The sequence below is a fragment of the Silurus aristotelis genome (genome assembly GCF_946808225.1).
Source record: "Silurus aristotelis genome assembly, chromosome: 15".
NCBI classification, from domain to species: domain Eukaryota; kingdom Metazoa; phylum Chordata; class Actinopteri; order Siluriformes; family Siluridae; genus Silurus; species Silurus aristotelis.
Window position 1 is genome coordinate 392,787 of NC_139588.1, and position 16,138 is coordinate 408,924.

Genomic DNA, 16,138 nt, shown 5'->3' on the forward strand with positions numbered 1-16,138 from the left:
CCTGGCAGGAAGTGGAATGCAGCTCTTTACAGCTCGTGATAACTAAGCTTTGTTTACAAGAAATAAAAAAGAAAAGAAAAAGTGGACAGTAAAATTTTTTTTTATTTAAGATTGCATGAAGCACAAATGAGGAAAATATTCTTTTATTCTTTAATATTCTGATTTAAAGTCTATTCTTAAAGTTTTAAATGGTGTTATAATGTCTGGGTTTCCAGAGATCCGAGATTTTGTAACATCTCTTTTTTTTTTGTCACATGATCTGTTTTAACAATATTTGACTCTATAGTTGTGTAAAATTTGGGGATTTGTGTAATTTGTAATTCGAAGTGGCTAACTTGGTAATGTTTGTTTATAACTTGGTTTATTTAAAAAAAAAAGCAACATTTGATGTAAAATTCCCTTTAAAAGTGTAGTACAGTGTAATTCATCGTAATACCGCTAGAAGGAGCTAAAGTTTAGAAGAACATTACTGCCACCTACTGGACATCGAACACTTTTTAAAATGAAGTGGAAGATTAAACAGTACTGTATGATAAAGAAGTGTTTAAATAAAGACATTTATGTGCAGGAAGACCAGATGTAATTATTCTTACTGTTTGTGTTTCATTTATAATGTGACCCAGACAGCACCTATATTTTATAGTTTCACTGGAAACAATTTAAAATAAGGCTACTGTTTAGATACAAGCCGTGTAACAAACACTGTCTTTCATTAAAGCCTGTGTAAAGTTTATTTACGGCTTATAGACAGGTGCAGCTTATTTATGTTCAAAATAAACATCTTTGTCAAATTCAGTGTGTGCGGCTTGTATTTATTATATATATGTTTGGGTGTGCTTAATAGTCTGGAAATTACGGTAGGTTTTTGCTAAACTTTTTCTACTTTAAAACCAAAGAAAATCATTGACACTTTTCTTTCACGTGAACAAGCTTTTTTCTTGAAGAATTAACTTCAATTAAAGTCCACAGCAGCAGGTGTGCTAAACTGATTTGGTGAGACGGATAACAACCTTCATCTTCCTCTACACAGCACTAAATATCAACACCTCATACCATGACCATGCACGCGCACACACACACACACACACACACACACACACACACACACACACAGACTTTGTCTTACACTTCCAGTGACTGTAGCTGAAGCAGAAAGAAGCTTTTTAAAACTGAAACTAATGAAATGATACCTGAGATCCACCATGTCACAAGAGCACCTCAGCAGCCTCGCTGTCATAAACATCAACCATACAAGTGCTGGTCAGATTTGCAACGATGATGTAATTGATGACTTTGCATTAAACAAAGCAAGAAAGGTCTGATTTTAGGAAAATGACTTTGTAGTGAAAAATGTATTTAATTTGTTTGTTGTGTGAATTGCCAATTTATCATTTTTATATTGTATTTATGCATTTATTTGTAAATGTATTTATTGTAAATTTGTATTAAAGATAAAGTAAGTGCAGATTGTTGTTAGTTATTTCTCTTTTTAGGTGGCAGCAGGATGGGAGCAGGTCATGACGTGGAAAGGAGACTCTCTGCTTGCAGGCTTCCTGTGACGTAGCTTCCTGTGTTTGACTTGTATTTCTCTCTGCGTTTTTAAACAAACTTTACTATTTATCTCTCATTTTTTCCTCTTTTAATAATCCTAAATTGTTTTTGTCTTCCTGTCTTGTGCCTGTAGTTAGTTAACTCGACTATCACTAGTGTTGATTATATTCATTCCCTCTCACTTTATCACATCTCTGTATCTTAACTCTATCTGCTATTATAAGCACTATGCCGGCTGTGTGTCTGTCTTTGAGCACAGGTGAGGACTCGTTCGAGTTGCAAACGGTGGAGTTGAAGATGGAGGTTTTAGACAAACAAGCAAAGCATGCCCAGCTGTGAGAGCGGAAAGCGGCGCTGGAAACATCCCGGACGGACGCTCACTCGTCCCAGATAAATTCCTGGGTTGAATCTAACGCTCCCAGCACCTCAACTCTGCGTGTTTCTCTGCCCAGGTCCAGCGCACCTACAACACGGCCCGCCAAGGTATCGTTCACTCCAGCACTGGTGCACCAAAAGAGGAAAGGAAGAGGAAAACGGTGCGTGTGCTTACTCTTTGTTTCAGTACTGGTTCATTTACTGAGTAATGAACCTATTTATCTCTGATCATGTGCTATTTATTTCTCATTAAGATCGTTGTCCGAGATGCTAACCAGGACAACAAGGACATCACGGAGGAGATCATATCAGAAGCTGGCAGGAGTCGGAAGCCCACTCTGCAGTGGGAAATGTCTTTTCCGTCCCTATGCCTCTGCAGGTAACAGTCACACACGCATTCATAAAGGAAGCAGATTCTTCTGGCGAATAGCTCACCAGCCTTCCTCCTTATATTTGCCTGTATTACCACTTCCCTTTTCCACTATTTTTTACTCATGTGAGCCCGGTCCTGCACAAGCCGTCACACCAAAGCCAGGTGCCAACACTGGAGTATTTCTTTAAATAACTATATATAAAGATAGAAATGCTGTCGTTCACTTCGGTGAATGTGTGAAACCTACATTTACACTACAAATTTACAGTAATCCTGGTGTTTTATTATTAATTGGGTGTGTTTGTGTGTTAGGATAAGCCAGAGCTCGCTTTCCAGCAGTCTGACTTTGACCTTGAGCCAGTCTCAACCACAGTCGAGAATTCCAGTGTGTCTCCTGTGATTGTGGAGCATCTGGCTTCAGCAGAAACACCAGCAGATGAGATCGAAGCGCAGGAAGCCGAGCCGCCGAAGAACGAACCCACTCGTTCCTTCCTCAGAGCCTGAGAAGGAGAATAAGAGGATACAATATAGTAGAAACTTTCTTTTGAGCATCCAGTTCATGCCTGATTGTATGCAGAAGCCAGAGGGGCTCCCATCCATACCTGATGTGGTGCTACACAAGGTAAGCCTCCTGACATGTGGGCTTTATTTTAACTTTAAAACCAAATAAGGAATATTGTTTCACAGATCATTAGTAATATATAAATTATATCAGTAATAGCTTAAATATTTTGCCTTCTTTTTTTGCTTTATAACGTTTGCCCTTTTAGCAACCGAATGCAATTTGGAGGGGCCTCCACGCTGCAAGTTCCTTTTGAATGTGCTATGAATGAAGAGGTGGAGTTGAAGAAGGCTGAGGATGCCTGGAAGCCTTCCATGAAAAGAAGGAATTCCACAGAGGACCCCGAAACCCAGAAAACTGAGGTTAGCACATGACTCTGCAGTTGCACACTGTCGTTGCAGAAAGATCTACATTGCAATAAATTGGTCTGTTGGATGCAGATATGAATTTAAAATACAGTCCTGCTGATGTTGTGTGTTGTGCAGGAGCTTTTCCGGACGGTGCCGGTATCCTTAACAAACTGACGGCAGAGATGTTCAATCAGCTGATGAAGCAGGTGAAAGAGCTCCACATCGACACAGAGGAGCGACTTAAGGGTGTCGTCGACCTGATTTTTGAGAAAGCTATTGATAAGCCCAACTTCTCCGTGGGGTACGGGATCATGTGTAAGTCTCTGGCTGCGGTAGGTAAAACATCACATCTCCTTCTTTATGTTTTAGTGCATTTAAGCTTATTTGTGATTTTAACTGTGGAATTTTCTTCTTATTTCTCTTTTTAGTTAAACGTGCCCATGGCCAAAAAACCCAAAAGCAATGTGAATTATCCAAAGTGGATCATCTGTTATCAGGCTTGAACCCGTCCTTCTGTAAAATTTCTATGGTATCTTCATGTGTAATATTTGTATTTTTTTAATTGCACAGATTTTTTGTTTTTATGACAATAATGATTGTCTTTTCCAGGCCAGTAATCGTGAGGGGCTTCAGGATGAGCTGGAGAAGGCAAAAAACAAAGCTCGCAGAAAAATCAAGGGTAACGTCAAGTTCATCGGGGAGCTGTTTAAGTTGCGGATGTTGACCGAGTCCATCATTTATAACTGCGTGGTGAAACTGCTGACACAAAATGACGAGGAAAGTCTCGAGTGCCTCTCTATTCTCCTCACGACCGCCGGCAAAGAGATGGACTTTAAGAGGGCCAAGGTAAACAACCAAAGACGCCATTGTAGAGCATTTTCATTGTTCGAGATTGTTCTAATTACCATCCTGCAAAGTTGTACACTATTATACCTTTAATGTAGCATATTGAATATGCATTAAGTCTCTACCTTTTGATTCAGGCCTCGCAGTAAATCAATTCATCATTCATCTTTCTGATCATTGTACATTTCCAATGCCAGCTTGAAAAGAATTTTAGATTGTATACATGGGAAAAAATGATCACATATTCCCATGTTTTGCATTTCCAGTATCAATAACGAATTTGCTGTGTTTCTGGACTGTGTGCAATTTTAAATTACGCTAAAAAACATAGGATACCAAAATTATTTTGATTTTTTTTATTACATTTTTTTAATAGAGCAGTGTTGTGCTGTGTCATTGGCAGCGTATTCACTGGGATTTCACAGTAGTGAAATTAAAGTTTGTGTGTGTGGTTTAGTAAGCTTTTGCTGCTGCTTATGTAATACTCGGCTTTGGAAAAGTTTCAAGTTAAAGCCTGTAATCTTTAACTGAGCACATGTTAAGAGAGCACTTGCTTATACCGTATTTTTCGGACTATAAGCCGCTACTTTTCTTTTTACAAACTTTAAGCCAAAAAACTGAACCCCATAACATTAGACCAATGCATTCCAAATGCAAACGAAAAAAAACGCACCTCACCTGTGTTCTGAGCTGCACAGCATCGGGAGAAAGACTGTGGTGGTTATAAATAAATTCTTTATTTTCTAATTTCATTTTTATTAATGAGATTCAAAGAACCGAGTCACTAAAATGATCCGATCTTCCCATCACTTTTACAGCAAAGGCGTGTTGATACTAGAAGCTCCGCCTCTCTGGTTGCGTCCGCATCCCTGATTGGTGCAGCAAAATCTCTTTTTCTGGTGACCGACATCAAGACTGCTTGTGGATCTTTTTCGAAATATTTAATAAAAACACACTTTATATACAAAAAACAAGTAAGTTTCTATTACTGTTTTTACTTCATTTATGCTGATTATTTCCCTGTAATATAACATTCCCAATGTATTATCTATACTGTAGAATTGTCTGTCATGTGATTTGATCACATTTGATCCATGTAAATCTCTGAAAACAAAATCAACATGTGATAAACTGCACAGGAAAATCTAGTGTTCTATCTCAATCTTTTCCTTTCTTTTCCACAGAAATGCTTTAAATGCTTTATGTATTAAAAACCAGCTTCTGCCTTCAGTGTGTAAGAGAGTAAAAGCACATTATTACTGCATGATACAATTCTGTCAAATCAATTTGATCTCAGCATAAATCACCAATGTAAACATTCTAATCAACCTACATGTGTCAGGTAGGTACATGTGTGATAACAGTCAGGAGTTTGAGTCTGGAAAAACTGTGTGCTTGTGTGTCAGTTGTCAAATCTCCTCTCCCAGGAAATCAAACCCAGACCATCCTGAGAGCAAAGAGATCTGCATCAGAACATGCCCCCACCCAGTGCTGCTAAAAAGCCTCGACTTGATGCTGCAGCTCACAAACACACAAAACAATCCCTCATCACTAGTGCATTAAAAACACTGCAGCATTCCTGTGATGATGTTTTATCTCCAAACTGGATTGATGCACTACTTAAAGGGAAATGTGAACTTCCTTCTCTGACAGATCAAGAAAAATCTCTCATTTCCAAGTTTAGTGTAAACGAGGTCAGTGATTATCTTCTGTTTTATTTAGTGTGCATTCAATTCACACGCATGCATTTTATTTAGTGTACATGCAATTCTTTATCTGTGGATTTGAGTTTTCTCTTTTTCAATAGTCAATCCATAATTCACTGTTCCTAATGTTCTGCAATTGAACAGTAGATTTGATTTGTCATGTAAAAACTTTACTCCAGGTTTTGGTTTATGCAAATTCTAGTAGTTTTTCTAAACCCAATCTACAGTCAAGTCTTAACTCCCTAATATTTATTTTTCATGCATGACTTGAATACATGTTTGATTTAGTTGGATGTTGGTTGATCTTTTTCTTCCGTCTCATTTAGTCGTTAGCAGAGACGTTTCTGAAAGTGGTTTTGGAGAAGATCAAGGTGGAGAAAGAGTCTATGGGACATGAACTCCTGCAGTCTCTCTGTAGGGTTTATGTGGGATTGTGTTAAAAAAGAGGAGACTCTCATAAAGCACATGCTCTCGCCTACAGACTTCTTAAAGAAGGTGAGATTATATTGACATGTCATTATATATTTACTAAAAATGATCTGGACAGTGATATAAAGAAGGCAATTGTGTTCTGTTTTTGGTTTTGTATTTCTTCCTATACAGTGTATTTTAAATCTGTGGTATCGTTTTGTTTCCTTTGCAGACTCTTCTGAAGCCCCAAAACTGATAATGGTCATGGTGACAGCATGGCCAAGTGTTTTTTCCCATAACAGCCCTTTATGCAGAGCCGTTCACATCGTGTGCAAAATGAAGGCATACGGAAAGATTTATTACTTGCTCAGCAAATATCTGCACTGGGATACGGTAAATAGCTGATTCTCATCACAACAGTCATCAGAACAGTCATTAAACATCATTTTTCAACTGGACTTTTTATGTGTTTTACTGCAATCCTAATCTACTTTTCATTTCCAATGTCCATGTGATCTATGGAGCAAATTCATTATAAATTCATGTTGAATTAAATTAATAAGTATTTAATTTCTTACTTCAAAATTCAAGCTAAAAGTGTTACAGGACACTTTCTTTTTTTATTAATAAAATCTTATCTTTATAAATAAGATTGCCTTAAACTGCACTTAACTCCAGCGTTAATGATGCTGTTTATGACAAAAATGATCAGATCAGTGCAATAAACATGCAAGCAAATAAATCTGTTTCATAATATACTAATAAAGGAAGTGATATAGAACCATGTGACACTGTGCTCACTACTGAATAAACAAACTAACGTTGTGCCTCAAATAACACACTCATGTAGTATTCTAGATCATTATTTACCCCTGTTACTGTCTGATACATAAACCCTTCAGTAACGCTGTGTGCTATTTTGCATGTGTATTTAAAATCTTGGGGTCATTTGGAGGTCATTTTCTAGGACTCCTCCTTACATAAGAGTAATAAATGGAGGTTATAAAAAGAGCAGAATGCACAGTTAGAGCTCTACCTCAGTATTTCAAGCATCTGCACTTGTGATTGCTTGTGACCTTTCAGTTATGATCATATTATTGTAAACATTGTTTCATTGATCTGGGTTTTAAATAAATGATGTATTTTTTGCTAGGAGCCTCCTGGAGACCCCTACAGAGCCATCACCAGCACACTGAAGGCTCATCTGAAAGACAAAAGTCTGACATTCCAGAAGAGCAGTTGGTATGGTGATGATCTCCGTCCAGCTGCCTGGGACTACGTATTCAGCCTGGACCTTCTCTGTGCACAACTGGGCTGGATTTGGAGGGTCTCCCATGTTATACGGTACTGAATGTGAAACTGCTTCAACTTGTTTCATTCTCATCTTTCTAGATTTTTAAACATTAGATAAATTGCAAACCGGCAAATGTGAGACTCATATGAGACAGTGTGTGGGTGTGTCCCAGTGTGTGTGTCCCAAATACTGCAAACTTTCTATTCTTGTTGCATAAACTTACAATTGATAGTATTCTATTACTGCCACAAAAACACTTAATATGTCTAATTTTTTATTCATCAGAAAAAGTGTGTGGCTCATCTTGAATACTTTGCTGAAACAAACACAAACAGAGGAAACAAAGTTCAGAAACGTCTCTGTAGCAGCAATTTTCAGGCTACTTGGTAAGTTTCCTGTGAATCCTGTTTTAAAGCATCATCTCACATTATTTCTGGATTCTTCTGTTTTTCACTCATGTTCTTTATCTCAATCAGGGCGATTTGGCCAAAATGGTCTTAAGGAGAACGTGGCAGCATCAGTGGAGGATCTGGTGAAAAGCATAACTGAGTTCAGGGGACAAAAAGGTATCACTAAAGGATCAAATAAACAAGTCCTTAATCAACCTTTATCTTTATTCTCTGATTTTTAGTTCTCTAGCAACAGGAAAGTGCTTCAGCAAGTCCTAATTTTATGATGGATTTTGTGTGCAGATTTGCCGTGGGAGGTGCAGCTCGCAGTGGTTTATGCCACTCATGATCTGGCCCCAAAGTCCCTCTGAACGCTTTAGAATCGTGGAAGAAAGACCTCACAAAGCCGTTCCTCCAGCCGTCCCCAAGTGCCTGAAGCAGATCAGCTTCCTTTGTTCTCACCTAAAGTCAAGAAAAATTATTACATTAAATAATGTTTAATAGATTTTATTTTTTTTGTACATAAATAAATAAAACACATAATAGATCTGCACAGTGTTATTGATTGTCTCTTTACAGTTTCGGGTCGTGCGTTTCACACCCAATCATCTGCCTTCAGTCCCAATCATCCTCTTAAGAACATCAATATGATGCCACAGCTGTAGACACCATCATTATTATACAGCATATAATACATGCAGTATAACAGAGCACATACAGATTCTTGTGCATTTTCCCTGCATTACAGTTTTCCTGCTGTTTTGAAATGAAGTCAAATTGTGTGTTTTTGTACAGATTCTACAAAGAAAATGCAAAAGTGTAAATGGCTCAAGAAAAAACTTAACTGTTGTGATCTGTTTGGGTTGACCTTTATATAATGTCCTTTATACTGAAAAAACCTTCAAAATGAGCGTGTTAATAACACGTTAACCCAAATTCATTTTAACAGCACTAATATTATTAATGCACAATTAATGCAGCACGCATTTCTTAATTTTTATTAAAAATTAACCTTTAACGCAACACATTTATTTACAACGTCCTTTCCTTTACTCAGATAGTTATATTTTTATCATGCCCCAACAAACACTTAAATCTTGGAGAGGTTTTCCATACGAACTACGATTCCCATGGGGTCTTTTCTGATCAGGGAAGAATCACACAGCATACAGAATGATGCATATGTTCTTATTCAGTTTAATGCAGATATCAGACAAGTATATATACACACACTGGAAAAAACCTGACCTAAAACTGTTCCTGATTGGGTAAGAAGACATAGTAACCAGAGATATGTGAACCCACACAAAGACATTCCATGTACCTTACATACTCACATAGTAAACATCCTATAGACACTGAACAGACAACATAAGAATGTGTTTAGAGAACCAGTGTGAGGCTCATCTTAATACTAACAGATATGAACAAATGTAAAAAAAAAATATTTCAGCACTAAACATTTGTTTAATTGATGCGTTAAGTCTCAAATCAAGGACCAGAATCCGCCAATTAAAACCATCCGTGAGGAAACAGCAAAAGTTCTGATTGGTGTCATGATAATTTACGTACAGGGGAAGCTTGTATTGTGAGTAACATGATTCATAAATACTTTACAGGAGGAGCAAAAACTTTTTTTTATTGAATGCATTACGAGCAATAACTTGCATTGTGAACATCGAGCATCACGCTAACAACATGCAAACGGCTCGCGCTCAACTACTCAGCTTTCCTTTTCCCAAAAGTCTTGGGGATCATCAAGATGTTTTCTGGCAAAAAGTGAGATGAGTGAGATTCGTCTTGGAAAAACATTTTTGCCAGGTCTCTTTCTCATGGTGGAGTCATGAACACTGATCTTAACGGAGGCATGTGAGGCCTGCAGTTCTTTGGATGTTGTTGTGGGGTCTTTTGTGACCTCTTGGATGAGTGGGCTCTGTGCTCTTGGGGTAATTTTGGTCAGCTGGCCACTCTTGGGAAGGTTCTCCACTGTTCCATGTTTTTGCTATTTGTGAATAATTTCTCTCACTGTGGTTTGCTGGAGTCCCAAAGCTTTAGAAATGACTTTATAACCTTTTCCAGAATGATTAATCTCAATTACTTTCTCATTTGTTTCTGAATTTATTTGGATCTCAGCATGATGTCTCGCTTTTGAGGAGCTTTTGGTCGACTTCACTTTGTCAGGCAGGTCCTATTTAAGAGATTTCTTGATTACTAACAGGTGTGGCAGTAATCAGGCCTGGGTGTGGTGAGATAAATTAAAGTATTTCACACAGGGCCATGTTGTTTTGGGTTTTGTTTTCCCTCAATAATAAAAAAAATAAAAAGTAAAAATATTTAAAAACTGCATGTTGTGTTTATTTGTGTATCGTTTACTAATATTTAAATTAGTTTGATGATAAATAAGAAATCATGAAGGGGCAAACACTTTTTCACACCACTATATATATATATATATATATATATATATATATATATATATATATATATATATATATATATATATATATATATATGATAAGAGAATGAGGAGAAACTAATTATGAAGCTACCAACAGGCCAACAGCAACACTGAAGGAACTACAGGACTTTCTGGCAGGTGCTGCTCACACCTTACATGTGACTACTGTATACTGTATTCTGTACAAGTCTGGGCTGTTCTTTACAAAGAACAATATGCAAGACTGTCTGTCTTCTTCTTCCTCTTCTTCTTCTTTCAGCTGCTTCTATTAGTGGTCACCACAGTATCATCTTTCAAACCAACCACCTGCATGTCTTCTCTTACCACATCCATAAACCTTCTCCTTAGCCTTTCTTTTTTCCTCCTTAGCCTTCTCCAATATACCCCCCCCCCCCCACACACACACACACACACCAATATCTCAAAAACCCAAAGGTGATTGAGAGAGATCTCAAAGTGACCTACCTAGTAGCTCAACTTGTAGCCTAATCAAAAAAAGCCCCACACTGTGGCAGAGACATTAATGCCCCCCGCCTGCAAAGCCGCTGTCAACAAGATGCTCGACCCTGACGCAGTTAAAGAAATAGCTAAAGTTCCTCTCAGATTACACAATTACCAGACATATTGATGACACTGAAAACAGAGAGACACTGAGAGCTGCTGAGCGAAAGCTTTGTAAGTGTGTGTTGAGTACATGTGTATTATCTAGCAAATCTAAGTTCCTTACCATCTCTCTCTCTCTCTCTCTCTCTCTCTCTCTCTCTCTCTCTCTCTCTCTCTCTCAGGATACCCAGAAGGACAATGAAATAGGAGATGCTCCCAGAATAAACAGAATTGATGTTGATGCCATCAGGCATAATAATATTATTGGACGTTTGATTCTTTTGTGTGAAATGCTGCTTTTGTCTAAGTTACAGATGTTACATGTTTGTTTCACATGAAAATACAGTGAGCTGATATGTGAATAATGATGTGGCTGCATTCTGAACACTTGGTGCTTCTTGTTCCTGCTGTTAAAATGTGTGACGTATTTCTTGTTGTTTTTTAGAGTCTTTATATGAGGTGTATGGTTCAACCACCTCCAAACCTTCACCATCGCCTAAAGATGAAATGACACAAAATAATTTCTCACATTTTTTAATCAGATTTTAAAACAATAACAACAACAAACATACAAAAATAAATAAATAAACCCTGTGTCTCTGTTTGTATTACTCCCCATTCTACTGGACCCACTGCATGGAGTTTACTGGGTGGCACCTGGAACTTCAGATCCCGGAAGATGCACAGGCTAAAACTCAGACACACAGACACGCACACACACACGCGCACGCACGCGCGCACACACACACACACCCTGTGCCTCTTTCACTAATATATACATCATTTTAAAATATTATTTGTACCTTTTGTGTGTTTGCATCTATTATATTTTATTATTTGACATTTTTGTAGATTTTCCGGTAATTTAAATTAAATGTTTTATTGTTCATATAACAGTGACTTGTGAATTATTCTGTTAACCTGCATCATCTTCTGTGTTGCCTGTCCAGAGTAAAAACAACCCTATGTATTCACAATTCAAGTTTCAGTGACACGTCAAATAACGTCACAGTTAAAGTATGTTAGAACCAATGATATTTGCATGGGAGGATCATGGGAATATCTTTCGGGTTATTGAAAACAAAGATGACTATTGTCAGAGCTATAGGTTGGTCAAAATTAACACCATAAAGCAGGGGTCACCAACATGGTGCACGCGGGCACCAGGTCACCCGCAAGGACCACATGAGCCGCCCGCGAGCCTTTTCTAAAAATAGCTGTTTTCTACTTTGTTAAATCATTGTTGATAATTATTGAGAAATCATTTAGATCATCAGTGTCTTCACATAGATCAGGGGTGTTAAACTCAGGCCCGCGGGACAAATCCAACCCGACGTACAATTATATACGGCCCGCGAGATAATTTTATAAAGATCTATTATTATTATTATGAATGGCCTGGCGATATGTAGCTCTAAAAACACAAAATACAGATCCCATAATGCAGCGCTTCAGCTGTCTTACCGAACTCTAGACCACCTGGGAACATTCCAGCGTCAATCAAGTGGAGCTTCTGTTGATGTATTTAACCCTATTGTACAGTTATTGTGAAACAGCGCCTCACAGTGGCGAAGAGAAAAGTTGATTCTGAAAACAGAGCCTTTCAAAACCGATGGGATTCTGAGTAGATGTTTACTGACACTGGCGGTATATACTGTGGATAACGAGGATTTTTTTGCTCAACAAGACATGCACAACATGAACTAAAAATTTGATCACAGTGTTCTAGTTTTGTACTTATTTGTTTGGTATTGATATTTGTTATTTATTTTTTCTTCTTCTTCCTTCGGCTGCTCCCATTAGGGGGCGCCACAGCGGATCATCCGTCTCCATCCCCCCCGTCCTCTACATCTGCCTCTTTCCTACCAACTACCTGCATGTTTTCCTTCACAACATCCATAAACCTCCTCCTTGGCCTTCCTCTTTTCCTCCTTGCTGGTGTCTCCATCCTCAGCATTCTCCTACTGATATACCCCATGTCCCTCCTCTGCACATGTCCAAACCATCTTAATCTCGCCTCCCTCACCTTTCTATGCTGTCTAGCTACACTGTCCCCTGCCAGCACCTTACAGTCTCCAATCTCCTTCAGGTTACATCTCCTCCATAGAACATAGTCCACCTGTGTGCACCTTCCTCCACTCTTATACATCACCCTATGATCCTCCTTCTTCTTAAAATACGTCTTCACCACTGCCATTTCCATCCTTTTAGCAAAATCTACCATCATCTCCCCTTCCACATTCCTCTCCTTAAAGCCATGTTTTATGCTGGATGTCCTTCATAACACAATCCTCCACATTTATCCGGACTTGAGACCGACACTAAGAGTGACCTGACTTGTGCAACACTAATGACTGTGTTCTTCATTAAACACTGTAAACCCTTTATTTCAGCTGATTTCTAACAGTAACAGCGTTAATCAGCAGCACGTTCACACACACACACACACACACACACACACACACACACACACACACACACACACACACACACACACACACACACACACACACACACACACACACACACACACACACACACACCACTCTGTAAGTCTATAATGTATTTAAATACTAAAGTTATAATATGTCTGTGTGATTTATCAGAAGTATTTAGTGTGTGATTTTAGACATTAAGGAATCTCACTGACTCAAAATATCAAGAAAATAAAAAAAGATAATATGAATTATAAATAAGTGTTATTTATAACTGAATAATGCATAATTCTCCTTATTGTTCCTAATATTATGCTAAATGATGGTATCACTAGATGATATTGTGTAAAAGGTTTGTGAAGATCGATGATCTCTGATCATGTAAAGGTTTTATATGAGAGATTGAAAATCAGGAAGCTCTTGAAGCTGGAATCAAATTTAGAAACACTGAAGTCCATCTCACCATGTCCTCAAAGGACACAGGAGAACTCCTTAAAAACACCAATCACCTGCATGTACATGTGATCTGGAAGGTAGAACTCCTTCCACTCCTCTAATATCTCAGGGTCATTTCTGTATGATGTTTCTGCCAAGGATCCGACCGTGAAACTGTGCTCCTCCATCTGTTTTAGATGAAGCTTTGAACCGCTGTGTTTTGCAGCAACACAGAGTGAATCACAACCAAACATCACAGAAGAGCTTCTTCATTCTTCTAAACGTCAGGCTCATCAGCAGGTTTATAAACTCTTACCATTTGTGGGATCAGGGAGAAGAAAGTCCTTCACAATGTCTTCCTCTTTACTGCAGGAGCACAGAGGAGAACATCATTATATTATAATATTATATTATCATTATTATTAATACTATGATGATGTGGATGATGATTATTTTTATTGTTATTATTAATATCATTATTGTTATTATTATTATTATTATTATTATTATTATGAATAGTATTATCATTATTATTATTATTATTGTCATGGTTGTTGTTGTTGTTGTTGTTGTTAAAGTTTTATATCTGGAGATTAGGGACCTGCTTACCTCACGTCTGTTGACATTCTGGTGATCGGATGAAACAGAACTAAAAACCCAAAACAGAAGAATAAAACACGGAGCTCTGTCAACAAGATCTCACCATGGCAACGGAGTGACGTTACCGCGCATGCGCACAACCAGCCTGAGAGTTTATAACTGCTTTTTATATCAGAATTCTTGTGAGTATCGTAATGGATTCTTATTCCAAAGAGTAAATATGAAAATACCTTGTCATCAGGAAAATGACACAAAGCTGTTTAGCATAAAAACTTAAAGAAGTCACGTGTTCTGTAAGAATCACATCACGTGGTTTTCTATGGTGCTTTTCCACAAAGTGCCGCAAATCCACGAAAAAGATTACAGAACTGTGACCTTAGTTTTTTTACTGCCGGAAACAGGCTTCCATACATATCTGATATTCCGAGAGGAGAGAGAGAGAGAGAGAGAGAGAAAGAGAGAGAGAGAGAGAGAGAGAGAGAGAGAGAGAGAGAGAGAGAGAGAGAGAGAGAGAGAGAGAGAGAATAGACTTTACATTCCATGACTTTACCATGATACAAAGTCGTGATGAACTTCATCAACATACCTGGTGGATTTACACCAGTCTCTAAAATTCTGATTCGTTATCCGCATATCAGATTTGGCACATGTTTTAAACTGGATGTTCTTTATAACACAACCCTCCACATTTATCAAGGCTAGAGACCTGGTCAGTGATGTGAGTGTGATGGTCAGTGATGAGAGTGTGATTGTCAGTGAAGAGTGTGTAATGGTCAGTGATGTGAGTGTGAGGGTCAGTGATGTGAGTGTAATGGTCAGTGATGTGAGTGTGATGGACAGTGATGAGTGTGATGGTCAGTGATGAGTGTGATGGTCAGTGATGTGAGTGTGATGATCAGTGATGTGAATGTGATGGTCAGTAATGAGTGTAATGATCAGTGATTAGTGTGATGGTCGGTGATGTGAGTGTGATGGTCAGTGTTGTGAGTGTGATGATCAGTGATGTGAGTGTGATGGTCAGTGATGAGTGTAATGATTGGTGATTAGTGTAATGGTCAGTGATGAGTGTGATGGTCAGTGATGTGAGTGTGATGGTCACTGATGAGTGTGATGGTCAGTGATGTGAGTGTAATGGTCAGTGATGTGAGTGTAATGGTCAGTGATGTGAGTGTGATGGTCAGTGATGTGAGTGTGATGGACAGTGATGAGTGTGATGGTCAGTGATGTGAGTGTGATGATCAGTGATGTGAATGTGATGGTCAGTAATGAGTGTAATGATCAGTGATTAGTGTGATGGTCAGTGATGTGAGTGTGATGGTCAGTGTTGTGAGTGTGATGATCAGTGATGTGAGTGTGATGGTCAGTGATGAGTGTAATGATCAGTGATGAGTGTAATGGTCAGTGATGAGTGTGATGGTCAGTGATGTGAGTGTGATGGTCACTGATGTGAGTGTGATGGTCACTGATGTGAGTGTGATGGTCAGTGATGTGAGTGTGATGGTCAGTGATAAGTGTGATGGTCAGTGATGAGTGTGATGGTTAGTGATGTGAGCATGATGATCAGTGATGTGAATGGGATGGTCAGTGATGAGTGTGATGGTCAGTGATGTGAATGTGATGTTCAGTGTTGATTGTGATGATCAGTGATGTGATTGTGATGGTCAGTGATGTGAATGTGATGATCAGTGATGATCAGTGTTGAGTGTGGTGATCAGTGATGTGATGGTCAGTGATGTGAATGTGATGGTCA

At 38.4% G+C, this 16,138-nt stretch overlaps 1 protein-coding gene across 9 annotated transcripts in view; it reads right to left on the reverse strand.

Moving 5' to 3' along the window:
• LOC310738056 (uncharacterized protein) overlaps positions 1 to 16,138 on the reverse strand; it is a 491,148-nt gene that overhangs the window by 133,048 nt on the left and 341,962 nt on the right. The gene's annotated exons all lie outside the window — the stretch shown is intronic.